Source organism: Bombyx mori, chromosome 9 (genome assembly GCF_030269925.1).
Source record: "Bombyx mori chromosome 9, ASM3026992v2".
NCBI lineage: Eukaryota > Metazoa > Arthropoda > Insecta > Lepidoptera > Bombycidae > Bombyx > Bombyx mori.
In genome coordinates, this window is record NC_085115.1 from 5,905,929 (window position 1) to 5,923,856 (window position 17,928).

At 36.7% G+C, this 17,928-nt stretch overlaps 1 non-coding gene across 1 annotated transcript; it reads right to left on the reverse strand.

Annotated features, from left to right (window-relative positions):
* Nucleotides 1–15,055: 15,055 nt before the first annotated feature.
* TRNAM-CAU (transfer RNA methionine (anticodon CAU)) lies at nt 15,056–15,128 on the reverse strand. Its single transcript has one exon. It is a non-coding gene; the product is annotated as a tRNA-Met (tRNA).
* Nucleotides 15,129–17,928: the final 2,800 nt, after the last annotated feature.

Sequence of the window (17,928 nt, forward strand, 5' to 3'; positions counted from 1 at the left end):
TTCAGGTTGTTGTTGAACAAAAGAATTATCGCAATAATATCAGAATGTTGACTCGGACGAAAATATTTTGGCTTATGATTCCACGGTAAATGTTTACGGCGCCTAAAACTAGTTAATTCAAAGTTAGTTATTGTATTCGTATTAAGCGTCCATGGTTGTTTGTAAATTTAAAAAAATGATAATAAATTCAATATTTTGTGCTAAGAGTACCTGAGTTTTATTGTATTCAATTAAGATATATTTTCAGGGGCATTTTTTTTCACTTGAAACTTTAAGCGATTTTACGGTCCACGTGGAGTTAAACGCATATTTTTATCTTGATCTGATGACTGTCGTTTACGTCCTAGCTTCTCGTCATATTTGTTGAATATTTGTTACGGATGGTAGGACCTTTTCTGAGTCCGCACGGGTAGGTACCACCACCCTGCCTATTTCTGCGTGAAGCAGTAATGCGTTTCGGTTTGAAGGGCGGGGCAGCCGTTGTAACTACACTGAGACCATATAACTTATATCTCAAGGTGAGTGGCGCATTTTACGTTGTAGATGTCTATGAGCTCCAGTAATCACTTAAGACCAGGTGGGGTGTGAACTGGTCCACCCATCTAAGCAATAAAAAAAACAGAGCTGGCTCTTTTAAAAATGCACTTTTAATTTCATCAAATACCATCGAAAGGAATTTGAATATCATTCAAACACAGCTTCTACTTTCCGTCTTTATTGTGTCACATCCATCGAACACAGGCTATAACTTTGTGAATGAGCGCCGCAGTGAGACCTCTTAGTGTGGCTCTAAGTACCATCGTGAAAAATATGGTGCGAACGTTGTGTTTATTTAACAAGGTTGAGCGTAGACTCCCTGTAATTTATTAGTACAGATAAATTTTGGGTGCGAGAGGCGCCCGCGGGAGGCCCAAAACATATTGCTCCAATTGATGTTATCACTTTGCACGCCTTAAATGTATTACGGTATTCTATCAAATGATTATTGAATATCAATCGCGTAATTAAAATTAAATAACACTTGAATATTAAGTAAAATTTGCAGCGTATTTAATCGTAGACAGTTTTTGTTTGATTTTTTTTATAATATGTATGAACTAATTATTTTTAGATATAATTTATATATATACCTAGTTTTGCCATAAAAACTGAGACAAAGGAAAAAAAAAATCTATTGCAAATAACATTTATTACTTTTACAGTGTATTAGTTTAGTACATAAATATAAAACAATTTAAAATATAAAAAGCTTATTCGAAGTGGTCTCCATTGGCTGCAATACAGTCCTTTAAACGTTGAGGCCAGTTATCAATAGAAGCACGCACTCTTTCCATGGGAAAAATTTTCACTGCCAATCGTACGGATTGTTTTAGGGACTCCAAATTATCATGGCGTTTAGAGCAAGCTGTACTCTCTAAAACTGACCATAAATCACAATCCAGCGGATTAAGATCAGGACTAGACGACGGCCAGTCTTCAGCTGTGATGAAGTCCGAAACGTTCATTTCCAACTAAGACTGCGTAGACCGAGCTTTATGACCTGGCGCCGACTCTTGCTGGAAGAACCATTCTTGATTATTGAACATGGTGTTATTAAAGGGCTTCACTACCTTCTCAAGAATGGTATCTTGATACAATTGTGCCGATGTTTTGATACCTTTTTCACAAAAGTATGGCTCAGTCACTCCTTCATAGCTAATACCCCACCAAACCATCACTGAAGTCGGATAGTGCCCACGTTGCACTCTTTTGACTAATTGGGAAGCTTCCTTAGAGCTTTAAGCATAAATACGGTCATTTTGTTTGTTAAAATGTTGCTCAATTGTAAAAAATTCTCATCCGTAAACAATTTTTTTCTATGACCTCCGTTTGCGTACCGCTTCAGTAGTTGTTTCGATTTTACCACCCTATTCTTTTTAAATTATCAGTTAAGAAATGACCAGTACGTCTCTTATAGGCTGCAAGTCCTAAGTCATCTTTTAAAATACGCGAAATGGTTCTAGGTACTATCTTCATCTCCCGAGATAAAATCTTTTGCTTTCGGACAGGATTTCTTTGAATTCTTTCCTTTACTGCAAAATATTGTACAATGTATTGGCGCCAAAATGAGAAAACTCAATGAGCTATCATATAAAAATGACAGATTCCAAATTAAAATGTAATATTTTGTTTATTTTTAATTGTAACAGTATTTATGGCCAGACTAGGTAAGTAAATTAAATTAAATTTTAAAAAGTAAGACATTTAAAGAAAATTTACATAGTAAATCCGTTCACAATTCTACATAAAAAATAATATTATATCTTCATATTTTTACATCTTTGTCACCGCTGTTTTATTGACATTCCACATTAATTCGAACTGCTTTTCAAACAGGGCAAGCGGGAAAAAAGTTAACATTAACCGTAGTACACTTTCTTTACAGCTTGGCTTTGAATTTTTAATTTTTGTTTATGCATATTGGGAATGTTTCAGTTGTTGAGATGTTCAAATTTAGGCAAATCTTAATAATTAAGAGAGATTAATATTGAAGGCATGCCAATGAAAAACAACACGATAAAGATGGTTACATGTGACTCTTTCGTTGTATATACATCGTTGTAAGTGTTGTTCAAATTTTATCAATTAATATTATTTTTTTATTGCTTAGATGGGTGGACGATCTCACAGCCTACCTGGTGTTAAGTGGTTACTGGAGCCTATAGACATCTACAACGTAAAATGCGCCACCCACCTTGAGATATAAGTTCTAAGGTCTCGAGTATAGTTACAACGGCTGCCCCACCCTTCAAACCGAAACGCAACTTCAACCGAAAATGTATATGTCAAAAACAAGCCGTGTTTTTCACATCGTTTTAACGGATGTATTCAACTGCCCTGTTATTATAACGGAGACAAGGACACCCCTGAACACGACGAAATTATAAAGTAAAAGTAATGTTGTCATTCCGAACGACATGTAACATGTTTCGGAGGGCTTTAAATACTTTTGAAACGACAGCGTTCGGAGTAACGCCACTTTTAAGTGAGCTTTGCTTGAAAGCGACGAAAACCGTATCTTTGACATTAAAATTTACACTGTTTTCGTTTTAATATTTTTAAAGCACGTAAGGAAAATCCTTATTTCAATTCTTGCTCACTTTTTATCGCGTTTTTAAATCTCAATCTTTTCACACATGCGTTGTGGCAATGAGACGAATGTGGAAGTTTCATCCCGCTAAATCCCTCATTAACCCAAGCCTGATCCCCACTTAGCCAGGATTCATAATAGCAAGGGAAGTTAAGTTGCATCTTGGCACCTCATATTGACATCTAGCTGCGCGACTCGCCTTAACATTGACGTCTATAACATAGCTGTGGATTCTACCGATGGACAGGCTGTCCGCAGTCCGCTTAAGCAGTGCTATATTTATCCCTGAGGTAACCTGCTGGGCCAAAACCAGCGCGGTTGGGGGAAGAAACGATTCCGTAATCCGGTCGATTATCACCGCTCATTACCAGAACTACCGCATTAGTCATTTACTCCTGCCCGCAGGGGATTGATCACGTCCCGGGTAGTTTCAGGGACAGCAGTGTAAATGATAAAATAAAATTATTATGTAAGAATGTTATTTTTTTTAGGTCAGGAGGAAATCGCCGGACTTCTGTCGTCCACTGGGAATAGCGGGCGGGGCATGTCGGAGTCGAACCGATTAAAACCTCCTGACGTTCAACCACTAACGTCGAAACCTCGCATGAGACAGAACTCATGAAAAGTCAAAGGGGAGAAAGTGAAGCGCTTAGTGCGGAGCCCATCTCTCCCATCACCCTCCCCCTCGGGACGCCGGACCGGTGGTCGTCGGCGCCACGACCACCAGCTCTCTCGGTTCACAGACTATCCAAAGCCCACCTAGATAGCGCCGGTTAGAGTTAGTAAGTAGCACGAAGTTTTTTATTAGAGCTTAATGTAATCGTAATGATAAATAGACAATGAATATTAGGAATTCAACCCGGCAATGTAACAAAATTCATAGTTTAATTAAATAAGTACAATGACAATAACATTTACATGAGCGATACATATTTCTAAACTCAAATGGCATTATGTAAACAAAACAAAAAAAAACTAAAATAGAGATAATATCGACGGGCATTTTAATTTAGCCAAACATTTTAAGAATTTAATAAATTGTGTGTTTAGCTAGTCAGATATTTCATCGCGACGGCGATGACGATACATAATACCGTATTTTATAACATACACTGCTAAAGAACACGTAGCAATCTAAATTCCCAACGTAATACGGAATTTACATGTTACCCAAGCAAAAATTCTAATGGAAACTTTTGTGTATTCACGATGCGGACAGTCACTGTATAATTCGACCCTTTTAAAGGAAACTAAAGCATGCGAAAATGTAATTAAGTACAGTGGGTTAATTCCCTTTTCACGTGTCTATACGAATTAGCGAGAAAGTAATAAGGGATATAGCAAAATCCTGCATGTAACAGATAAATTCTAAACTATCCTCGCCTTTGCCGAATAAAAATTTAATCTCACATCAAAAAGCCTAATGAAAATACATAAATACGAATAATAATAATAATTATTATTTATTTATTTCTCTCTTAAAGGTATGGTACAAATACAAATGGAAATTAATCTTATAATTTATTTTCTATAAATGTGTGTAATTTTGTGTAAAAATAAATATTGAATAAAATGCATTCTACGCCAGACGTTAGAAACATATATAAAAAATATTTTTACAAATAATATCAAGCACATAATAATTACATAAGAAAACCTAATGGAAATTTAAATTGTTTTCGTATCTTTTTCAAAAGGAAAATTATTTAAATTCTATAAAAAGTTCTTAATAAAAATATTCTCAATCAAAAATGAAATTGTTCAGTATCGTAAACATTCTGCTGTTATTAAAACGTAAATTCCAATATTCTGAAACTGAATCATATATTTAATTTCTTGGAAACAAAATTTATGCAAAGATTAACCCATCGATTTAAAAGTTAAAAGCTGTTGAAGTTATTCCATCAAAAATTCTTGGTGTTTGTTTGTAGCTGTTGACTTACAATGGAGTTGTGATGTTAGTGAACGTTTGCTTTTAATTGTACCAACTCGTTTGGCGACCACACAATCTAGTGTGACCCTTGTATTAAAATTCTAGATTTCATGAACAGCGTAATCTTTGTTCATTACGAGTTAGAAAGATCTATACAAAAATTTTAATAGAAATTTTGGTCAAAAGTGGTTTTCTCGTCAAAAAATCAATACTCATACGTGTCTAGGAGTGGTGACATCCACTCGTGTGGGCTCACAATGCCATTAACTTTTACAAATAATTTCACGATCAGTCGTCAGCCTCTATAGAACTAGGATTTAATAATCAAGATAGGTGTTAGTAGAACACGCATATGGTGATATACCTTGCCTATTTCTGCCGCAAAGTAGTAATGGGCTCCGGTTCGAAGAGTGGAAATATTCAAAAAAAATCTTCCTAAATCTATGTTTTATCCTTTACACAGTTTTAAAGTGCTTTCAAAATATGACAATGATAACAATCCTGCACAATGTTAATGGTTTTGAGTCGAACGAAATCATTTAAAATTCTCAAGAGACGAAATACAGTCTGTTAGTAAAATTTTTACATTCTTAGGAAAATGCAGAAAAACGAATAAAGTGCGCTTGCTTTTTTTTTTGTTTTTGATAATCTCAATTTTGGTGTAAATATTAATAATAATAATAATAATAATAATATAGAACCAAAAAGAAACATCAAAAGAAGAGACCGAAAAGTCCCTATGGCGGGCAGCAATGTATAGACTACTGGAGATATAACCCAAGAAGGGTTGAAGTAAGACAGGCGGCCGGTCGTAAAACTCATACCAAACCTATATGCACTATCATAAGAGGAAATGCTATACAGATCTCAAATGATATTGAATAAGAGCAAAAAGAAAAAGAGAAGAAAATACAAAAACAAAATTAATAGATATTTATATATATAAAAAAATCTTACTACCCGGTGATGTATCGTTTATAAGTTCTAGGCTTGATCGTATATAGTTGACTTGCAGTGAGTGAGGAAAGCCAACATCGTTATCTACGTGTTGAAGAGTCTCCGCGGTTAGATTACCATCCGCCATAAAGTGCGTACATGCGTACAGGTTTAGGGGGCATTCCTAATTATGTTTGACTTCTAGCTTTATACATGTAATATGATTTAGTTTACCTTACTGTATATTTGTCACCAAATAAATTATATCATAAAAGAAACTCTTGAATAATATAATACACATTTTGTTTTTGGAATAATAGCGTTTACCACAACTTAATAATCTCCCTGGCAGAATAGTCATTTTGAACCTTATTTAGATAGTTCTCAATTTCTTTTGAGTTTCTTTATCAATGGAGAATCAACTTTTTATCTATTTGCGACAGGATTTAATTGTGTTAGTTTCCGATGGATCATACCACCTGAAATATATAAAAATAAATATCATAAGTAAATTAAGTAATTCATAAGAAAGTTTTGTGACTACAAATGTAAATGTTTATTAAGCCTCTCCTTCTTCTTTATTTGTAAATAAAGCATAAAAATTTAATCAAGAAATAACGTGAAACGTCTTTTCGAATATACATGTATTCCACAAGCACGTGCATTTGATAAAAAGCTTCAGTAAAGCTACTTCACTTTTCCATCTCTTTGGGTTTCATTCGCGATATTAGTTTTCGTCGTTGAGACATGAAAAGACAACTTGATATTATATTACAGTGCTTTAAAATGTAGACGGTGATTTTGCGCTGAGATGTCGCCGTGCGCGATACATTTTCCTTATAAAAATATTCGTTGCGGAAACTGAAGGTTTTCTTATTCACGGTATGTGCACCTGTGCTGTGCCGTCTTTAGATGCAACGAAAATTTGTAGACTCCTTGCCAAATTTGAACTTTATCTTTGCAAAGCGGAGATATTTAGCCGCAGTTCTCATATCTTGATTTTGAGTACTTCAAAAGCGAACTGAACCAAAGTTACTTGTGACCGAAATGAAAACGGCACGAACCGTTTTGAATAATTTAACAGGTTCTTAATGAGACTGTGTTGTTTTGAAAACGATGTCTGTTTAAAGTACGGTCTTGTACATTGTAATTAGTAATACAACATGAAATTCGGTAATTATTTTTTTTTGTTATTTCGATCCCTTTGAAGGAATTTTCTACATGAAACCAAAAAACAAAAAGAATGAATGAAAGTAAATGAAACCGTAAATTCTTTTAAATTTTGTCTATATGTAAAGAACAAAGCATATTAATACGACATTTCTTTTCAATATTCTTTTTCATCTCTATTGTTGTGCGTATGGAAAAGTTCCGAGTAAAACGGATTTAACATGTGGAAAAACAGAGAGATTTGGACAGTTAACAAAATCTAAAAATGTTTTAACTAACCTTGGTAGTTGCGCTCACAGCTAATATAATATAAAACCGTAGTGATAGGGAAGTAGCAGTAGTTCAGGGAATCCGGGATCGTTTACACGCATTGACTAACAACCGGGCAGACTCCAATTAAGCTCCAATTAAGCCAATTAAGCTTTTACTGGTGGTAGAACCTCTTGGGAGTCCGCACGGGAGGTACCACCACCCCGCCTATTTCCGCCGTGAAGCAGTAATGTCTTTCGGTTCGAAGGGTGGGGTAGCCGTTGTAACTATACTGAGACCTTAGAACTTATATCTCGAGGTGGGTGGCGCATTTACGTTGTATATGTCTATGGGTTCCAGTAACCACTTAACACCAGGTGTGCTGTGAGCTCGTCCACCGATCTAAGCATTAAAAAAAAAACCTCCTGTGGTCTAAACTTACAATGGAATCTTAAATACATTTCTAATTTATCTGCCCCAAAATACAATCATATAATGTCCCAAATTTGTATTATAAAATAAGTAAAGTCACAAAATATATTAATTTATAATATTGCGATATTGCACGACTAAGATTTGCAAATCAAACAAAAAACGAGTGTATCCTATTGCTACCAGAACAAGGCAAAGGCGGCGAATCTTTTGCGTAATTCATGAGAGTTCTACACCTTCCTGTCACCTGGACCGGTGTTAAATTTGTCCATTTCCGCTACCAATTTTTTGAACGCCCGACAAAGTTTTGAAACTTCCGTAAAAAACGGATTTTCCTTAAACTCGATTTTTAAAATGCGGACTTAGCCAACCGCGAAATTTCGTCAAACCGATTTCGACTTTGGTGAGTTTCAAGTTAAGTTGATAGGTGTATTAATCCCATGAGAAGTTACAGTTTCTTTGGAACAATTTATAGCGTGAAGAAATTTGCGTTTTATAGAGTTTGAAGACTCTTGGTCCATAACATCGATCAGTCAGTATACCTTTGACGGGTGCTTCTTTTATTATGACTTTTTATAAAAGTATTAATTTGCTATTTGCGATGACTTGGGCTATGAATCGATCCACAAACACATGAAGTCAGCATCGGAACGGTACTTCGATAAGGCCATGCGTCACGGTAATCGCCTTATTGTTGCCGCCGCTAATTACTCCCCGAATACTGATCACACAGGAGCCAGTCACCGTCGAGGCCCTTGATATCTCCTTACGAATGCATCAGATCTAATAACTCTTACGTTAAACGTCTTCAGCTCCAACACTAGGGGCAACTTTAGGGACACCTCTGACCACCCATACTCGTCGAACTCGACAAAGAGTTCGAAGTGCAACCTAACTTGAGCATCAGCCCGCTGAATTACTCGCCCGATCTTCTCATCGGGTCGCGATTCCGATCCGGCAGTAGATTCATTCGTAAAGCTGCTCTTTAGTTGTTAGGTCGCCTAGCACTCGGATAGCTATTAGCAAATCCCACCCCTCCTGGCTGAGCCCGTGCTTGCCCACCTGTCCTGTTGAAACTGGTAAAGCCTCCGGGCCACCAGTAATCGTTCCTTCATAAAAAAGGATGTTCACGAGAAAAAAAAATTGAATAAAAATAACGAATATACACAAAATTAACCTTCAATTTAATATACCTAATTGTAAACAATTACCCAAAGTGATAAATAACAGAACAGATAAGTAAAAACCTTACTTATTTTTTACTTCTAGATATTTTTGTCAATTAATCTAGGAAATTGTACGAAATAGAAATAGAAATATACAGGTCAACTGGCCGGGATTGCTTTCAAATATTTATTACAATACGTCTTACCCACAATAACTACGCAAAATGTATTTATTGCCGGTTTTGAACATCGGTGTAACAAAACTGCTCGGCATGAATATTGCGAATGTCTTTTGCTGAAGGTCATGACGTTTTCAATTTCGATGTATACCGGTACTACTGTTCTCGGTTTTTAATAAATAAGCAGGTTTAAGCTATGAGCACGTTTTAAAATTCAGCTTTTACATCTTCGCTTTTTTTCAGTCACACTGCAGATAAATTTCACTTTATACCATTTAAAATATTTGGAAGACACTGACACCTAAGTGTAATTGAAGATTTTGAGCGAAATGAACAGACGCTTGATCACGTAACTCCGATATCAGAGTCTGCGCCAAGAATCTGGGTCTTAATGAGAAATCCTGCAGTAATTGGAATGCTCATTCCATCCGAGCAAGCTATACGAGATTAAAACTTTATTATTTAGTAAATGATCTTTACGTGGTAAACAGACGTACAGTACGAAAATCAATTATGAATGCGAGCTTACCTAATTTAAAATTGTATATCTCAATAATTTTCTTCTTCTTATGCCGAACAAACAAAACTTTAATTTTGAAAACAGAATACTTTTTAGTATAATTTTGTATTTATAACGAAATTTTTTTTAATGCATAGAAACACATTTTATATTCGTCACTTGCTACGTAATATGACGCCAATTGAAAACAATACTTAGTCTGGCCATAAATACTGTTACAATTAAAAAATTAAAAATAAACAAAATAAAACATTTGGATTTAGAATCTGTCATTTTTATATGATTGCTCATTGAGTTTTCTCATTTTGGCGCCAATACATTGTACAATATTTTGCGATATTAAAATGAAGTGGGGTGATAATGAGAACCGAATCGCTGTGATTGCATTACACAAAGTAGGTATGGAGCCAAATGCAATTTTTAAAACTCTCCATACGCTGGGTATTAGTAAAATGTTTGTGTACCGGGCTATTAATAGGTGCAATGAGACCTCCTCTGTTTGTGACAGAAAAAGATCTGGCCGTCCACGTAGTGTTCGTACGAAAAAGGTGGTTAAAGCAGTAAGGGAAAGAATTCGAAGAAATCCTGTCCGAAAGCAAAAGAAGCACCTAGAACCATGTCGCGTATTTTAAAAGATGACTTAGAACTTGCAGCCTATAAGAGACGTACTGGTCATTTCTTAACTGATAATTTAAAAGAGAATAGGGTGGTAAAATCGAAACAACTACTGAAGCGCTACGCAAAGAGAGGTCATAGAAAATTTTTGTTTACGGATGAGAAAAATTTTACAATTGAGCAACATCTTAACAAACAAAATGACCGTATTTATGCTCAAAGCTCTAAGGAAGCTTCCCAATTAGTCGACAGAGTGCAACGTGGGCACTATCCGACTTCAGTGATGGTTTGGTGGGGTATTAGCTATGAAGGAGTGACTGAGCCATACTTTTGTGAAAGATACCATTCTTGAGGAGGTAGTGAAGCCTCTTAACAACACCATGTTCAATAATCAAGAATGGTCCTTCCAGCAAGACTCGGTCTACGCAGTCTTGGTTGGAAACGAACGTTTCGGACTTCATCAGAGCTGAAGACTGGCCGTCCTCTAGTCCCGATCTCAAACCGCTGGATTATGATTTATGGTCAGTTTGAGAGAGTACGGCTTGCTCTAAACGCCATGATAATTTGGAGTCCATAAAACAATCTGTACGATTGGCAGTGAAAAATTTTCCAATTGAAAGAGTGCGTGCTTCTATTGATAACTGGCCTCAACGTTTAAAGGACTGTATTGCAGCCAATGGAGACTACTTCGAATAAGCTTTTTATACTTTAAATTGTTTTGTATTTATGTATTAAATTAACACACTGTAAAATTAATAAATGTTATTTGCAATAGAAATTTTTGTTTTTTCCTTTGTCTCAGTATTTATGGCAAAACTAGGTATATATCAATTTAACGCTTTTCGCTAATCAATTTTTCACTGTATGATTTTTATGAATTTCACTGTGGCTTTAGTTCGCAACATTGTTGCAATCGACTTCGAATTGCATTTTAGAATGAGGCATCATTTTCTACGACTTATCCTAACTGGTTTACCGAATTAAAGCTTGTCTCAATGATGATCTGCAGGAGATGAATGATGATCTAAATAACATCGCCCTCGTGATAGAGTCTGACAAAATAGTGACTATCACTACATTCGGATAATTCACTTGAAATTAAAATTGAAATTCAAGCTTCGGATTGTTAGTATTATTCGTACGATCGGTATGAACATAGTAGAAAAAATCATACCCAAAGGGTTTCGACTTAGGAAGTATTGTACTAGATTGCCCTCTAATTTGAGGGTACTCAAAAATGCCTTTTTTGTTGAGGGATATCACCGAATGTATTAATATTCGACGAAAGTGGCCCATATTATGCTGTATTTGACATCGTCACAGGTGATGAAACCTGCGTTTATTATTACGAAACAAAAATTCAGTTTTGCAAACGGTAATTCCGAAGTGTTGAAGAAAGCTAAAGCATTGCCAACTGTTATAAAGAAAGCATAAAGTGTGAGGAACAAGATGATGATTGCCTCAATCTTTGCATAGATCGAGTAATTTGTAACAATTTTGCTGGAAAATGAAAGGAAGGTTACAAAAACAATTTTTCTATTAGGATCCTCATTCGCCAGAACAAAGCGTCAGCATACTAAGCAAGACGAATAACTTGAATTTTTTTAGTGTTCTAAAGTGGATTATTGACTCGTCTGTATGGGTGGGTACCTAATGTAAATTACAGTTTTGATAAAGCACCTTTTTTTTTTTTTTTTTTTTTTTTTTATTGCTTAGATGGGTGGACGAGCTCACAGCCCACCTGGTGTGAAGTGGTTACTGGAGCCCATAGACATCTACAACGTAAATGCGCCACCCACCCCGAGATACAAGTTCTAAGGTCTCAAGTATAGTTACAACGGCTGCCCCACCCTTCAAACCGAAACGCATTACTGCTTCACGGCAGAAATAGGCAGGGTGGTGGTACCCACCCGCGCAGACTCACAAGAGGTCCTACCACCAGTAATTACGCAAATCATAATTTTGCGGGTTTCATTTTTTATTACACGAAGAATTTCTATTTATTTCTGAATACAAACAAATAGCTCAGAGGGATCCGATTTCATCATGCCGAAGAAGCGGTGTCAGCATTTGAAAAGGCTATGTGGAGACCCTAAAAGAACAATGTGCACACTGCTTTTCCCAAAGTTTTCACCCTATGTAATCATGTTTATGTTGTGAAAAGAATTATCTTCAAAAGTAATAAATTGCTGCTTTGTTTAGTTTTTGCACAGTTCGTTAGTACACAATTTATTTTATTGTCTCTATTTTTGAAATACAAAATTACTTTTTCCCTGTTGTGCATAAATAGCTGTAAAAGCTCTGTTTGGTTGGACTAAAAAAGGGTAATAAATTATTCGACTTATTTTTGTTGAAGCTATAGTATAGACCAAAATGAGTCAGTCTTATCAAATAAATTGTAACTATACTGAGACCTTAGTACTTACGCCTCAGGGTGGGTAGCGGCATTTGCGTTGTAGATGTTTAAAGACTCCAGTAACCACTTAACACCAGGTGGGCTGTGAGCTCGTCCACCTATCTAAGCAATAAAAAAAACATTAAAATCAAACTCTAAAACTCAATTAAATAAATGTCATTTAGTTCGAATGTAAAAATAAATCACTAAAGAAGCTAGGGTCTGATTTCTGAACCGTTCGTGATCGCTAGCAAAGCACAATGTCAACGGCTCCGGCATCAATCACTTGCGACGTCGAGGATTACTACGGTTGGGGCGTCATCCAGCGGCGAGGCGACGCAAATTTACATAAATAAGCTCATCTGTATTCAACATGCAAGCTGAGAGGAGCCCATGCAACAACATGTGGCATTCAACTAGCAGACTTCCATTATTAATTGTGGACAAGTCACGCGAGGGAGCCACTACGTATACTCGCCAGAACCGACTCACTAACCTCGTTGTATATAGTTCCACCATAACTTCTAGTGTGCCTCTAGTTTCTGTAGTTTATTGGTTCATATTTAAAGAGTTTGTGTTTCAGCATGCAGTGCCTTCGCAGAATTCAATTTTTTTTAACTTTCCTATCATTGTGAAGCGCACGTAGTGTTCCTAAATGAATGTTGTATTGTGTGGGCGGACGGTACAGTGGTATGAGGAATTACATCTTTTCGCAAAAACCATAATACAATGTATAAGTTTCTCGACTGTATTTCCAGTGAATTTTTTTTTTATTGCTTAGATGGGTGGACGAGATTATAGCCCACCTGATGTTAAGTGGTTACTGGAGCCCATAGACATCTACGAGGTAAATGCGCCGCCCACCTTGAGATATAAGTTCTATGGTCTCAAGTATAGTTACAACGGCTGCCCCACCCTTCAAACCGAAACGCATTACTGCTTCACGGCAAAAATAGGCAGGGTGGTGGCACCCACCCGCGCGGACTCACAAGAGGTCCTACCACCAGTAAACTGAATCGGTGAACTCTGCTTATGTTCGAATTTTATTGTACTGAAATATTTTTATCAGTTTACTTGCATTATATTTTATATAATGCAACTCTATTTTCAAGGCGAATAAATCAATCTTACATTCTGGTATTGAGGATAGAACAGCCGTTATTTCCATTATAGCTTTTGAAACTTCAAATTTGCTTCGTAAAAAAGTGCTATTTACAGACAGAACTTTCAAATTATAACTTTGTTTTTCTTTAAATATAGATAGCACGAAATCCTTAGAAATACATCCTAGTGTTGAAATTCTGACCGGTACACGAGCACAAGAAAAAAGTGTTGATTTTGATTCTTAATCATCTTAATGAACTATTCACGCACGTCTATGTTCATAAAAACTTAGCTTAACAGCGAAGTCAACCCTGAAAGCTGTTATTAAACAAGTTGCTCGTAGATTTAAATTTTGTGCTCGTAAATTAACCCTTCCTCCTTTTGAAATAGCAAAGGGATTGGGACGTAATGGTCTATTTGTGAAACGTAATGGGTCGGTCTGGCCGAGCGTATTAGACAATTTAGTCATATACTGACTACACTCTATTCATAGAGGGTTAATACGGGTTCTTTATCTGGAAGGTCAGAAGTCACGTGGAATTTAAATACCTTACGATATTTTTTTTGTGTGTTTTCATAATAAATCGAGCTTGGGAGTTAAATCTCCTTTAAGGTAGCTTTGGAAAAGCCTAGCAAAACAGTGTAGAGGAGAATTGAAAAGCCTTGTTATATTATGTTACAGGTACATTAAACGAATGCATACTTATTGTAAATAGCATGTCTAACATAACTACGTGACTTAATAAAAAATGGAAAACAGACGGTAAGTAGAAAGTATTGGGAATTGGAATAGCAAAAAAATACATTACATACATCGAAAATTTAAGACGTACACTGTACTCTGAGAACGCTTCCCTTTTAAATAAAGATACTGCATATAAAAGCTTCTTGAAGTCCCCGAAGGTCCCTTTGAATGAACGATGCTACAATAAACGGGTTTCTCTTAAGATGGATGTACAAGCCGATATTTTCCGTTGGAGTCGAATTGAACTATGTTCTACTGACCCAATAACTGCATCCAGGTATTGTCGCTCAAGGTTCTTTCTTAAATTCGAAGGGTGTTGTGATAGCTATGACTGCCTACTATATGCCCTTTCCTCTCGGAACTGCCGAAAAATCGCTATGCTCCATCAAAAATTAGCGGCCTAAAGCAAAGCGTCCGGTACCTCCAGTGCCGAATTTTTGTTGCTTTGTTAATTATTTAAGTAACTTTCTCCACAAAAATATGCCCCGGGTGAGGATCGAACTCACGACCTTAAGATTATGAGACTTACGCGCTGCCTACTGCGCTACCGAGGCTACGTATGTACAAAACAAAATTACTCTTATAACCATATTTTCTCTCGCGGACCAAAGCTTCTTTCTACTAAATCATTCCACCTAGGGGTGCGCGAGGTATATGGGATTACCAAAACCACTCATTAAATATTTCCATTGAACTCCCACCTAAATGTTAGAGCCCCGCCCGGCATAGTACACGGCAAAGGTATGAGAAGCTATGGCAGACAATGGTACAAGTGAAAGTGCAGAGTCCTCAAGGACGCCTAGTCGACACAGTCGTTGGCACAAACTATTCTAAGTCGGCGAACGCGGTCAGGCGGCCTGCGTTGCCTTTGGTATTCCGAGATACACCTCTGGACCAGAAATGGCCTGCCGAATCGCGATACACCACAAATCCGTCTCCCTTTAATATCAAGCTTACATACCGTTAGAGAACTGCGCGGCCTCGATCTATCCAGTTGCTCCAAACTGCTATTGAGGTCTTAATGCGACAAGATGTTCGCTAGTTTGTACCTTACTATGTGCGTGTGACTGGTAGCTTATGACCCAAAGAACAAGCAACAAGAAACACTTGATCCCGCTAAAATCCAACGTGTTTCGTTCATTTTGAATTATAAATTTAACACGGGTGAAACCACAGGATATGCATAGCTTAAGGTAGATAAATCACACTTCAGACTGTAAATTTAAAATTAATTAATTTTAATTTAATTTTAAATTAATTTGATTACAGAAACTTGCGTTTATCTAGAACTTCTTATTAGTCTTTTGGTCGTCAAATTTCGTTATTATGTAGATCAAAGAATTTATTTCATTTATTTTCAAGTTAAGTTTATCTAATGACAGACATCTTTAGAAATTGGATAACGGTTGAAAATAAATAAACTGAAGATGAAATAGTGATGACGGAATTTTTAATCTAATGAATAATAGAATATAAGAAATAGATATTATATATTTTTAGTGAAAACATAATACTTTAAAACACGGAAAAATAAAATCAAAATAAAAACTAGGATATTCTAATATAAATTATGGGTATTCGATTTTGTTATTGCTGAGATGGGTGGATGAGCTCACAGCCCACCTGGTGCCAAGTGGTTACTGGAGCCTATAGACATCCACAACGTAAAGGCGCCACCCACCTTAAAACCCACCCAACTTTGTCCTCGTCTCGCAAATAAGACCGGACTTGTCACTGCCGACCGTCCTGGCTATGATGCTCGGTGTGTTCCGTGACACCAGGTGCACCGCCCAGGACGGCCTGACGGGCTGCCGCACCGAGACAGCCAACGTATAATTGTTGACTATCGCCTCGACGGCCCGTCGGTCGAGCGTCCTAGTGGTAATGGCATGAATCTGCTTATCTGTTGACCGCGGAAATCCCCCTACTCAGCCTGGGTTCTGTCCCCAAGCGGAGATTGGATGTCGAGTGAGAGAGTGCAAGGGGATGTGTCTGGTGGGTAGGGTCACGTTCTGCTCCCAACATCTGCAGGCTGTCAAGTCCGCCCCAAGGCACACCTCATACGTATGAGGTTCAGTCCCCTGCTCGAAAAAAATTAAAATGTTTTTTGTGTTTGAGCGTCACGTTATGCGCCACATTTGTCGTTTCCACGATTTGGTGTATTTTATATATACCTGTCGATAGCAGAAGTGAATCAGAGTCAAAATCGTACCTGTGAAATGTAACGTAAGTAGAATACTAAGTGATAGCAACAGCATTTTTTATGACTTATATTATTTAACTATCTTAGACAAGTAGCGTGCACGAGCAGTTGAATTATCTTGTTTTAAACAATTACGAATTGAAAATACAAATTAGTTTATTTCATTGGCATTAAAAAAATTATTTCACACTCAGCTATTTTTGTTTTTCGTCCTTATTAAAAAATCTTTCAAAGAGACTCGGTCAACAGGTTCATGGATTTTTCAATTCTCGATGCTTAAGCGGCGAGAAGTGGTTTATCAAACAGCGAACTTGAATAGGATTCATAAAACACACTTTAGTGTGCACTCAGAGCTCTGATGGTAAATTTGCACGTGTTTCTGTTTTACGAAGGAATCGCAGATTTTATTTCAATAATAGAAAGCGTAAGAGTGTTTTTGCTTTTAAAAGCAAACAATTTCAAATGAGTTTAAGTGATGAAAATTTATGAAATTAAATTAACGGCATCAAATCTTGCTCTTTCGCAAATAAATTACCTCGACCGAATACGGTAAATTAGGAATGATAAATACGATTAAATGGGTCGCCAGGTCAGAAAAGCCTTAATTAAGTATCAAGTAACTCGCCGAAGAGAGCCTACAAATTTAAAATGACTTGTTATTGAGGGCTAGTTTTCATTCATATCTACGTGAAACAAAAACTTGTGAGTTTCATGATGTTTTGTACACAGTTATGTCGGATTAATAGATATGTTAAGATTGGTGCATATAACATCGAATTAGTTTTACTTTTTTTTAGGAAGGAAGGAGTACCAGTGGCTCGGAGGCCTTTGCAGTTTCATCAGGACAGGTGGGCGAGCAAGGGCTCAGCCAGGGGGAGTGGGTTTTACTAACAGCTGCTCAAACGCCCCCGAAAGTAACCCAACTGCTCAAGGGCAGCTGCTTCGCGAATGCATCTACTACTGGATCGGAATCGCGACCCAGTGAGAAACTCAGTGGGTTGATGTAGGGATTAATATTGAATTAGTTTATTTTTAACACACAGTGTTCGGTTTATTTAAATAAATAAATAAAATATTTTTGCTTGTTTCGTAAATAATTTTTTCACTATACACTTACATCAATATGTACATTATGTTAAACTTATTTTCGA